This window comes from Peromyscus leucopus, chromosome 11, assembly GCF_004664715.2.
Source record: "Peromyscus leucopus breed LL Stock chromosome 11, UCI_PerLeu_2.1, whole genome shotgun sequence".
NCBI lineage: Eukaryota > Metazoa > Chordata > Mammalia > Rodentia > Cricetidae > Peromyscus > Peromyscus leucopus.
Window position 1 is genome coordinate 36,322,130 of NC_051072.1, and position 11,568 is coordinate 36,333,697.

The 11,568-nt window shown below is 40.9% G+C and overlaps 1 pseudogene; it reads left to right on the forward strand.

The window, feature by feature from the left end:
- The first annotated feature begins 9,339 nt into the window (after nucleotides 1–9,339).
- On the forward strand, nucleotides 9,340–10,748 carry LOC114703586 (annotated as a pseudogene).
- Nucleotides 10,749–11,568: the final 820 nt, after the last annotated feature.

The following is an 11,568-nucleotide window of genomic DNA, read 5'->3' on the forward strand; positions in this document are numbered from 1 at the left end:
TTAATTACCACTCCTTGTTACTGAGGTATGTTGTGAATCTCTCCAAGCAAAGGATCATCTGCCCTGCAGAGTTTCAAATCTTGGCCGTATTTACTAACAATGTCCAATTACTAACATAACTTTAGTGACGCGGCAGTGTTTATCGTCAAGAACTAGAAAAACTGACTTCAGTTGCCCGTTTCCCACTTTACTTTTCTTTGAGACATCCAAATTTTAACAGGTGAGGTTTACAGTAATATGTTTTTATGAAATATGTTTTATTATAGGTAAAGCTAAGAATTAAAATAGTAATGAATTTAAAATGTAAACAAACTAAAGCATTCATTATGTAATTGAAGCACTTTTTTGTAACTAGTGAGATGAAATGAATTTCAGTTTTTGCTTTTGGTCACCTTTGAAACACTGGTCTCTATGTCGTATTTTATTTTGTGGGCTGGAATAATTTTCCTTCATATATGTTAACTGGTGATAAGTTTCTTTTCACATTTAAAAATGATATGTGGGACAAATATTTAATAGAGCAGAGCAGCCGTATTTGAGTGTATTTGGTACAGAGTCGTGGAACACAGTCCCAATGGATACACACACACAACATTCCTACACCAAAGACTCAGGGAACATTGTGTGTGTGTGTGGGAGATTGTTAGAGCCAGGAGATCAGGGAGTTTGTTGTGAGATTGTGTCTCCTAGTAGTGTCAGGAGCTACACCCATAAAGTCCCACCAGCATGACTACCTAAACATGAGCTGAACAAGGCCAACACCAGTAGATGTGCCACAGTGGACAGGAAAACCGTTGAAGCCTGAACCCTACCCAAAGAACTATAGGCAGCTAAGGAATGCTGAGAGTGGAAGAAATAGTCTCTAGGGAGGAGCACACCAACAGGTTATCTAATACCATGTGGTCACTCCCGAGAACACGCCTATGAGTAACATGCAGACTGTGAGCAGCTGTAGTTAGGAATATATGCATATAACACAATGAAAAGATGCCATGAATCTGAAGGCACTAGGAAGTATATATGGGAAGGTTTGGAGGAAGGAAAGGGAAAGGGGATAATTTTCTCAAAATTAAAAGAAAAAATGAGTGTATTTGGTGTTGTGTACTTATAATTTTTGATCTGGAAATCAAGGTAGTAGGTCAAGAATCTGAGACCAAGGGCAGAAGAAATGGCTCAGTGGTGAACACTTGCTGCTCCATTGGGTTCCCAGGACCCACATGAAGGCTCACAACTGTCTGGAGCTCCAGTTCCATGGGTTCCAATGCTGGTTTCTTGCCTTTGCAGGCACTTTATATACATGGTGCATGTCTATATATACAGGCAAATAAAAACACTGATACATGTAAGAATTAAATAAATAAACCACCAGCAGCAACCCTTGAGACCAACTTGGACTACATAGCAAGTTTCAGGCCAGTCTGACATACACAGTAAGACCCTGTCACAGATGGAAAAGAAAGCTTAGTTGACCCACTGTTCATATTTAATTTTACCTTTAAGCTATGCATCATGGCCTACACCTGGAATCCCAGTACTTAGTAATCTTAAGGTGAAAGGTCATGAATCTGAGGCCAGCCTTAGCTACCTAGTAGACTTTTTCTCAAGGAAACTGAAAAACTAGAGCTGGGAATGTAGCTCAGCTGGTAGAGCGTCTGTCATGCATGAAGCACCTGTACCCATTACTCAGCCCAGGGTAGAACTAAGCATTATCTAAAATCTAGCGCTTGGAAGGTGGAGACTGGAAGATTGAAAGTTCAAGATCACCTTCAGCTCCATAGCAAGTTCAAGGTCAGTCTGGGTTATATTGGATACTGTCCCATGCCTCCCCACCCAAAATCAAAATAAAGTAACTCTTCACCCAAAATATCTACATGTATCTAGTTTGAATAGTCATAGTTTGAGATTTGTTAACACAAAAAGTTATTCTGTTCCAGTCATCTGTTACTGCACTAGCTCTCCCAGCGAGCTAGGGAGATGATGGTAAAGTGCTCGCTGGGTTAGCATGAGGACCTGAGTTGATCTAAAACCCACATTTAAAACAAAATGTGGTAAACATGATGGTGTAAGCCTGTAATCAAGCAGTGAGGTGGTGCATGCCGGAAGATCCCTGAGGCTTGCTGGCTAGCCAGGCTAGCTGGATTGGAACGCTTCAGCAGGAGACCTTCTCTTAATAAGATGGAGAGCAAAGGAGAAAGATAACCAGTATCTACCCTTGACTCCACATGCACACAGGCATGTATGTGCAGATGCACATCCTCCTACCCATGCCGCTGTTTGTTTTAGTTTTCTGTCACTGCAACAAGTATTTGAGACAAAGAGAAAAGGTTTATTAGTGCTCATGCTTTTTGAGTTTGGGTTCATTATCAGTTGGCAGTTTTTCTTTTAGGCTTGGGGTGAGAGTACATGGTGGCAATGTGTGGCAAAGCAAAGCAATTCACCTCACGGATGGTGAGAGAAAGAGAGGGAGAAGGAAGCCAGAATCCCAAAATCATCTTCAAGGAGATTCCTGAAATCACCCAAGACTCTCCACTAGCCCCACCTCCTAAGAACCACTGTCTCCTTCTAGTGCCATGCTGCCAGGCCTTTATCACATGGACCTTTGTGGGAGACACTGTGGTGCTTGTTTTAGAGCCAGTACTCTGTGAAGGCTCCCCTAGTACCCTACCTAGATCAGATAATAAATGCATATTACATTATACTGAGACTGAGCCTTTGACAAGAAGGGCTGTGTAGGGCTATTGCACAAATTTAATGCGTGCACGCACAGTAAGTAGTTGCAGGTTGATCGTGCCCAAATTCTCTTGGTACTTAAGCTACATTGAACAACTCACTCTTGTTGGTGTAGTTCCCATCCTTAGTGCCAGTAGAGAAAGCAGGAGAGAGAGGTGGTAACCAGAGAAGGAAGCTTATAATGTAGAGCTCAAAATTGCAAAAAGAATTTTAAGTATAAATGGCAAGTATATTTGGGGGAAGAACTTAAGATGTTCCTAATTCTCTTCAATAAGAACCAGAACTATAGATGTGAACTTCATGCAAAAAGAAAATATGGGGCCTTTTGTCCAAAAGATGATTAAGAATTTCAAGGCAAGCCGGGCGGTGGTGGCGCACGCCTTTAATCCCAGCACTCGGGAGGCAGAGGCCAGCCTGGTCTCCAAAGCGAGTTCCAGGAAAGGCACAAAGCTACACAGAGAAACCCTGTCTCGAAAAAAAACCCCAAAAAACAACAATTTCAAGGCAGCTGGGCTTGGTGGTACTTGCCTTTAATTTCATCACTTTTGAGGCAGAGGCAGGATCTCTGTGAATTCTAAGCTGATCTGGTCTTCATACTGAGACTCTGTCTAAAAAAACTAAACAAAATCAAAACCAGAATTTCAAGGCAGTAATCTCAAGACTTTAAAACAAAGACCCAGAAAGAGCTAGATGACACAGTTACACAGGTCATGTAACCTGTGTATAGAAAATGAACAAGGAAGAATGGAAGGTTGGAAAGTGACTTGAAGCATTTGTCTACATTGTTCTATTATTAATAAAAGCTCAGGAGTCAGATATTGGAGTAAAAACCCAATAGATCATGAAAGCAGTGGAGGAACAACTATCTGACCCTCTGTCTCTATGCTTCTCAGATTGAAAAGGCCCATAAATCCTTTTCAGCCCTTTCTACTCTTACCTTTGTCTCTCTATTGTATGGTAACCTGGGCCCTCTAAGGTCTGTATAGCTAATTCCAGCCACCTAGTCATTGACTCCACCCCCTGATTCAAGGTTAACTTTATTAACAGTCTTGGAGTGTCACAGTATAATCAAAAACCCTGCAACAGTGACTGCAAGGAAAGATCCATTTGTATGATCAGTAACCCAAAAGACCATTTGTACTCCATACAGCTTTAGAGCAAATCTTCATCTCACGTGATACATAGACGAGTGACATGATTTTTAGTGTCAGTCTGTCAACTAGATGGAGTCACTTTCTCAGAGGGAATGAATCTGATTCTTATTTTGATCAAAGTAAGGAAGCCAAAGAAAAATGCCCTAGAACAAATTACTAAGAGACCTTGGCTGTCCTCTCTGAGAGTTTCTACTTCTTTTCTAGTAAAAAATAAGAGTGAAAAATGATCAGACCATGAAAGAAAAACAAGGTGGTTTTCAGAAGTTGAGAAACACAGCTATAGAAATGCATAAATTTGAATATGAAAGATTGCCATGCAGTTTACAGAATACAACAGTCTGTTCAAATATTTGAGAGCCTGACAGATACAGTAGACCTTCCCTTCAGTGATAGATGCAGTAGACCTCTTCAATGACTGATAGATGCAGTAGGCCTTCCCTTCAATGACTGATAGATGCAGTAGACCTTCCCTTCAATAATAACTGCAGTAGACCTTCCCTTCAGTGATTGATGCAGTAGACCTTCCATTCAATGATAGATGCAGTAGACCTTCTCTTCAATGACTGATAGATGCAGTAGGCCTTCCCTTCAAGATGCAGTAGACCTTCCCTTCAATGATTGATAGATGCAGTAGACCTTCTCTTCAATGACTGACAGGTACAGTAGACCTTCTTTCAATGATTGATAGATGCAGTAGACCTTCCCTTCAATGATTGATAGATGCAGTAGACCTTCTTATCTAGGTGGAATTGCTTGTGCTTGCTTTACCTTTGGACATAGCATGCTTATCAGTGCCTGTGAGAGGGAGGGTTAGGAAGCAGAATTGACAAGTCAACAATCTGAGAAGCAGAACTGGGAGGCATGTCCAACGAAGCCCAAGAACCATTGGTAGACAAGCCCTAATGTATTTATGGTGACTGTGGCTCATACTAGGAATAAAAACTGAAAGACATGAGGGACTTGTGTCTGTGTCCAGTGTTCTCCAGTTTCTTTTCAGTCATTATAGTGGAAAAAATATTTTGTACTAGTGAGATATACATAATTATGAAAAAGCAGATAATTTTTCCACTCACTATTCTTAAGGAAACATTTTTTAAGAGTAAATAATGGGTCCAAGGTTTAAAAAGCCTGAGGAGTTTCCAGAAAATTGTGATGATACATTATAGTTGGCATGATAAGGTAATGAGATCCATTTGTACTCCCTGGCAAGGGATTGTGTCTCTGTCATTGAGTTGCTTTTAAGAAAAGGTGGTTTCAGAACCCCCACAAAGTGCCTTATTTGCACTGTCTTTGAGTGGAATTGCGCCTTGCTGCAGCTTTCTTGTTCTGAGGCGGTACAGCCATGATTGCATTCTACAGTCAGCCTGATCAGCTCTTGAGGACGGCAACAGGACAGTTCCTTCGTAAAGAGTACAGTTGGAGGTGAGAGCTAGAGGAGGCCTGAGTATATAGGTTAAAGAGTTATGTTCTGAAGACAAATCAGGATCTAATGACCTAAGGAAATGTGGACCATCAAAGTGTCATGAGAGAGCAAATATGTTCCAGGAGTATTATAATTGTTCAACATTAAATAAATTCCAAACCCCCTTTAGGATAATTCCTTCAGTTGGCTTTTCTAGAGGATCATTAATGAGAAGTTAGCTTTTTGAGAGTTCTCCACATCAACTTCTATAGTGGCTGCACCAGTGTGCAATCCTCCTCACAATGAACCAGGCTCTCTCTCCGCCCCGGCCCTCTAGCATTTGTTATCTCTTATTTTGTGGGCCTTTGCCATTCTGACTGGGTAAAACGAAATCTCAAAGTTGTTTTGATTTACATTTCCTAATTGCTAGGGATTTTTTAATTAGCCATTTTTTTCTTCTTTTGAGAACTATTGGTTCCATTCCCAGGTCTATCTTTGTATCATTTGGTTTTTTGACTTTTTGGGTTTTTTTTTGTTTTTAAGTTCTTTTTTTGTTTTTTTTCGAGACAGGATTTCTCTGTGTAGCTCTTGTTGTCCTGGAACTCTCTCACTGTAGACCAGACTGGCCTTGAATTCAGAGACCTGTCTTTCTCTGCCTCCCAAGCACTGAGACATTCTTTATACATTCTGTATATGAGTCCTCTGTCATGTTTAGTTGGGAAAGATAGTCTCCCAATCTATAGGCTTCCTCTTCACCTAGTTGTTTCTTTAGCTGTGCAGAGGCCTTTTCAGTTTTATGATGCCCCACTTGTTCATTGTTAGCCTTACTTCTTGGGCAAATTAAATCCTGTTCAGAAAGCCCTCCCCCACATCTAAATAGGTAGGGTACTGCCTATGTTTTTTCTAGCAGTATCATTGTTTCAGGTGTCACATTTAGGTCTTTGATCCATTTGGAGTTAGTTTTGTGCAAAGTGATAGCCACAAGTCTAATTTTTTTCCTTCATGGCAGCATCTAGTTTTCCCAGCACCAATGGTTGAGGAGGCTTTCTTTTCACCAGTGAATTGTTTTTAGCAGCTTTGTCAAATATTAAATGGCTGAAGTTATGAGTGATCATGTTTGGGTCTTCAGTTTTGTTCCCTTGGTCTACATAGCTGTTTCTGTGCTAGCACCATATTTTTATTACTATGGCTTTGTAACGTATCTTAAGCTGGAATGGTAATTTCTCCAGCATTGTTCTTTTTTTTTTTTTTTTTTTTTTTTAATCAGGATTGTTTTGGCTATCTGGGGTAGTTTGTGGTTCCATGTGAATTTTAGGGCAATTTTTTTTTTCTATTTCTGGGATAGGATGGTAATTTTGATTGGAATTGTATTACATCTGTAAATAGCCTTTAGTAAAATTTTGGTAATTTTCACAATATTCTGCCAATCAATTAGCATTGGGTGTCTTTCCATTTTCCAGTGTCTTTTTCTTCAGAGGTTTAAAGTTTTCATTGTAGTAGTCCTTCACTTCCTCAATTAGGTTTACTTCTGGGTGTTTTATTTTCTTGGAGGCTGTTGCAAATGGCGGTGTGTCTACGATCTCTTTCTCTGTATGTTTGTTGTTGGTATAGAAAAGATATTGGATTAGTATAAGTGATCATGTGTCCTTCCATGTTGCTGAATTTTCTTACTGTTTCTAGCAGTTTCCTGGTAGAATTTTTTTGGGGGGATATCTAATGTATAACATCATGTCATCTGCAAATGGGAATAGTACGACTTCTTTTTTTATTTTATCCCTTCGTTTCCTTCTCTTGCCTTATATTCCAGCTAGTATGTTGAGCACAACATTGAAAAGAAGTGGGAATAGTGGACACCCCTTTCTTGTTCCTGATTTCAGTAGGGCTGCTTCAGGCTTTTCTCCATTAAAATGATGTAGCCTGTGAGTTTCTCATATATAGCTTTTATTATGTTGTAGTATATTCCTTCTAGCCCAATATTCTCTAGGGTTTTTACCATGAAATCATGTCGGATTTTGTCAAAGGCTTTTTTTTTTTTTTTTTGAATCTTATTGAAATGATCATGTGAGTATTTTTCTTTAAGTCCATTTATATGGTTTATTACATGCATTGACCTGTGTGTGTTGAACCATCCCTACATTTCAAGGATAAAGCCAAGCTGGTCATAGTAGATAATGTTTTTGATGTATGTCTGTATTCTGTTTGCAAGTATCCTATTGAGCATATTTGAGTCTATGCTCATCAGAGAAGACATTGGCCCATGGTTTCCTTTGTTGTCCTCTCTTCACCTGGTTTGGGTAGTAGAGTGATACTGACTTCACAGGAGTTTTCGACTGTCCCTTTGCTTTTTTTTTTTTTTTTTTTGTCTATTTTTTAGTAGTTTAAGAAGTGTTGGCTGTAGGTCTTCTTTGAAACAGAAAGTAGAATTCTGCTGGTCTATCTAGCCCTGTACATTTCTAGCTAGAAACCTTTTTATTACTATTTCATTCTCCTCATTTATTTTGGGTCTATTTAGGTTGTTGACTTCCTTTTGGTTTGATGGTTTGAATCTAGAAATTCATCCATTTATTTTAGGTTTTCCAACTTAATGGAGTACAGGTTTTTAAAGTATTTCCTTAAAATATTCTGAATTTCATAGGTATCTGTTGTAAGATATTAATTGTTTTTTAATTAATTTAATTGATTGGTTATTGTTTTTTAATGTTGTAGTGTTGTCTATTTCTGATTCTGTTAATTTGGCTCCTCTGTCCTTTTTGTTAGTTGGGCTAAGGGTCTGTCAATCCTGTTCATCTTCTCAAAGAACCAGGCTCTTAGATTTGTTGATTCTTTGTATTTTGTTTGTTTGTTTGTTTGTTTCTATTTCATTAATTTATGCTCTGATTTTTATTATTTTCTTGCCATCAACTGGGTTTAGATTTGGTTTGGTCTTTTTGTAAATTTTTGAATCATATCATTAAGTCATTTATTTGTGACTTCTGATTTTTTTAATGTAATCACTTAGCACTAAAAATTTTTCTTGGAAGACTGTGTTTGATGTGTCTTAAAGGTTTTGTTGTATTAGGTTTTCATTTTTATTTAATTCTAGGAAATTTCTTATTTCTTGATTTTTTTTGATTCATTCAGTAATGAGTTGCTTAATTTCCATGAGTTTGTATATTTGCTAGAGATTTATTTGCTGTCCAGTTTAAGTTTTATTGCATTGCAATAAAAAAGGATACAGTTATTTCAGTTCTTTCGAATCTGTAAAGATTTGTTTTGTATCCCAGGATGCGGCGTTTTTTAGAGAAGCTTCAGTGTGTTGATGAGTATTCTTTGGTCTTTGGGTGGGATATTCTGTAGATATCTGTTGAGTACATTTGATGTATGATATCAATGGCACTCACACCTTTAATGCTAGCATTCTGGAAGCAGAGATCCATCTGGATCTCTGTGAGTTCAAAGCCACACTGGAAACAGCCAGGCATGGTGACTCACGCCTTTAATCCCAGGAAGTGATGGCAGAAAGCAGAAAGGTATATAAGGTGTGAAAACCAGGAACTAGAGGCTGGTTAAGCTTGTAAGCTTTTAGCACAGTTCAGCTGAGATTCATTCTGGATGAGGACTCAGAAGCTTCCAGTCTGAGGAAACAGGATCAGCTGAGGAATTGGCGAGGTGAGGAAGCTGTGGCTTGTTCTGCTTCTCTGATCTTCCAGCATTCACTCCAATAACTGGCATCAGGTTTGATTTTATTAATAAGACCATTTAGAATTACATCTACATTTACCATTGTATATTGATATTTCTTCTTTTGAGAATTACTCATTAGCCCATTTATTGTTTGGATGGCTTGGGGTCTTTTGGTGTTTAATTCTGCAGTTCTTTATGTATCTTAGATATCAATCCCCTACCTTGTATGTAGTTGTTGATGTTCCCCATGTTTTAAGGCAGTCTCTTTACTCTGGGGATGGTTTTCTTGCTGTGTTAGTTTCATTTCCATAGCTCTGATAAAATCTCCATGCAACTCACACTCCGCCGCCGATTTGCGCTGCGTGTCTTTTCGCTGCTCCGTCGCCCCGTCCTTCGCTGATATCAATGGAAGAAGAAATCGCCGCACTCGTCATTGACAATGGCTCCGGCATGGCAAAGCTGGCTTTGCTGGCGATGACGCCCCCAGGGCCGTGTTTCCTTCGATCATCGGGCACCCCGGACACCAGGGCATCATGGTGGGCATGGGCCAGAAAGACTCCTATGTGGGTGACGAGGCCCAGAGCAAGAGAGGTATCCTGACCCTGAAGTATCCAATCGAGCACGGCATTGTCACCAACTGGGATGACATGGAGAAGATCTGGCATCACACTTTCTACAATGAACTGCGTGTGGCCCCTGAGGAGCACTTGGTGCTTCTGACCAAGGCCCCCCTGAATCCCAAAGCTAACAGAGAGAAGATGACGCAGATAATGTTTGAAACCTTCAACACCCCAGCCATGTACATTGGCCATTCAGGCGGAGCTGTCCCTGTATGCATCTGGGCGCACCACTGGCATTGTCATGGACTCTGGTGACGGGGTCACACATACTGTGCCCATCTACGAGGGCTACGCCCTGCCCCACGCCATCTTGCGTCTGGACCTGGCTGGCCGGGACCTGACAGACTACCTCATGAAGATCCTGACTGAGAGGGGCTATAGCTTCACCACCACGGCCGAGCGAGAAATTGTGCGCGACATTAAGGAGAAAGCTGTGCTACGTTGCCCTGGATTTCGAACAAGAAATGGCTACTGCTGCATCGTCCTCTTCCTTGGAGAAGAGCTATGAGCTGCCTGATGGGCAGGTGATCACCATCGGCAATGAGCACTTCCGGTGTCCAGAGGCGCTCTTCCAGCCTTCCTTCCTGGGCATGGAGTCCTGTGGCATCCACGAGACCACCTTCAACTCCATCATGAAGTGTGATGTGGACATCCGCAAGGACCTGTATGTCAACACAGTGCTGTCTGGTGGAACCACCATGTATCCAGGCATTGCTGACAGGATGCAGAAGGAGATCACCGCCCTAGCACCCAGCACAATGAAGATTAAGATCATTGCTCCCCCTGAGCGCAAGTACTCAGTCTGGATTGGCGGCTCCATTCTGGCCTCACTGTCCACATTCTGGCAGATGTGGATCAGCAAGCAGGAGTATGACCAGTCGGACCCCTCCATTGTCCACCGCAAATACTTCTAGATGGACTGAGCAGGTGCCAGGCATCTGCTGCATGAGCTAATTCTGAAGTATCAATTTGCCCTGGCAAATGTACACACCTCATTAGCTAGCTTCATGAAACTGGAATAAGCCTTTGAAAAGAAATTTGTCCTTGAAGCTTGTATCCAATATCAGCACTGGATCGTAGAACTTGTTGCTGATTTTTGACCTTGTATTCAAGTTAACTGTTCCCTTGGTATATGTTTAATACCCTGTGCATATCTTGATTTAGTCCTTAGTCCTTAGCTCGGTCACTTGGTGGCTGGGAAGAGCACAGCTGTGGTGGAGAACCCCAGCCTGGTGGATCTGTGAATCACCATGCAGTGATCTGTGCAGGGATTAAAACCAACAGCTGACTTCCAGGATTTCTCGAGGCTGGCAAGGGTTCCTGAACCAGTTACCACTTCCGTCTTGCCGGTCTAACGGTGGGAAAGTCCGAGCCTTAGGACCCAGTTTCCGTTCTGGTGTTTCCCTCCTGACCGCCGTGGGTTGTTACTTGCCTTGAGTTGGGAAAGTTTGCATTGATACCTGTAAATGTATTCATTCTTTTAATTTATGTAAGGTTTTTTGTACTCAATTCTTTTAAGAAATGACAAATTTTGGTTTTCTACTGTTCAGTGAGAACATTAGGCCCCAGCAACACGTCATTGTGTAAAGGAAATGAAAGTGCTGCAGTAAAAAAAAAAAAAAAATCTCCATGCAAAAAGCACCTCGAGGTGAAAGGTTTGCTTGAGTTCACTATTCCAGGTTACAAGTCAAGTCAGGGAAGGCAAGGAGTCCGTTTTTATTTTTAAATTACAAATTAGTTTACAAATTACAATTTTTTTTAAAACAACACATGATTTTAAAATAGGTTTATTATCGTGAGTGTGTGTGTGTGTGTGTCTGCTGCACTGTGTGCATGCAGGTGCTGGAGGAGGCTAGCAGAGGGCACTCGATGCCCTGGAACTAGAATTACAGGCAGTTGGGAGCCACCTCAAGTGGTTTCTGGGAGCCAAGCCCAGGTCCTCTGGAAGAGCAGCCAGTATTCTTCACTTCTGAGCCATCTCTTTGGCACCTGCTGGGTT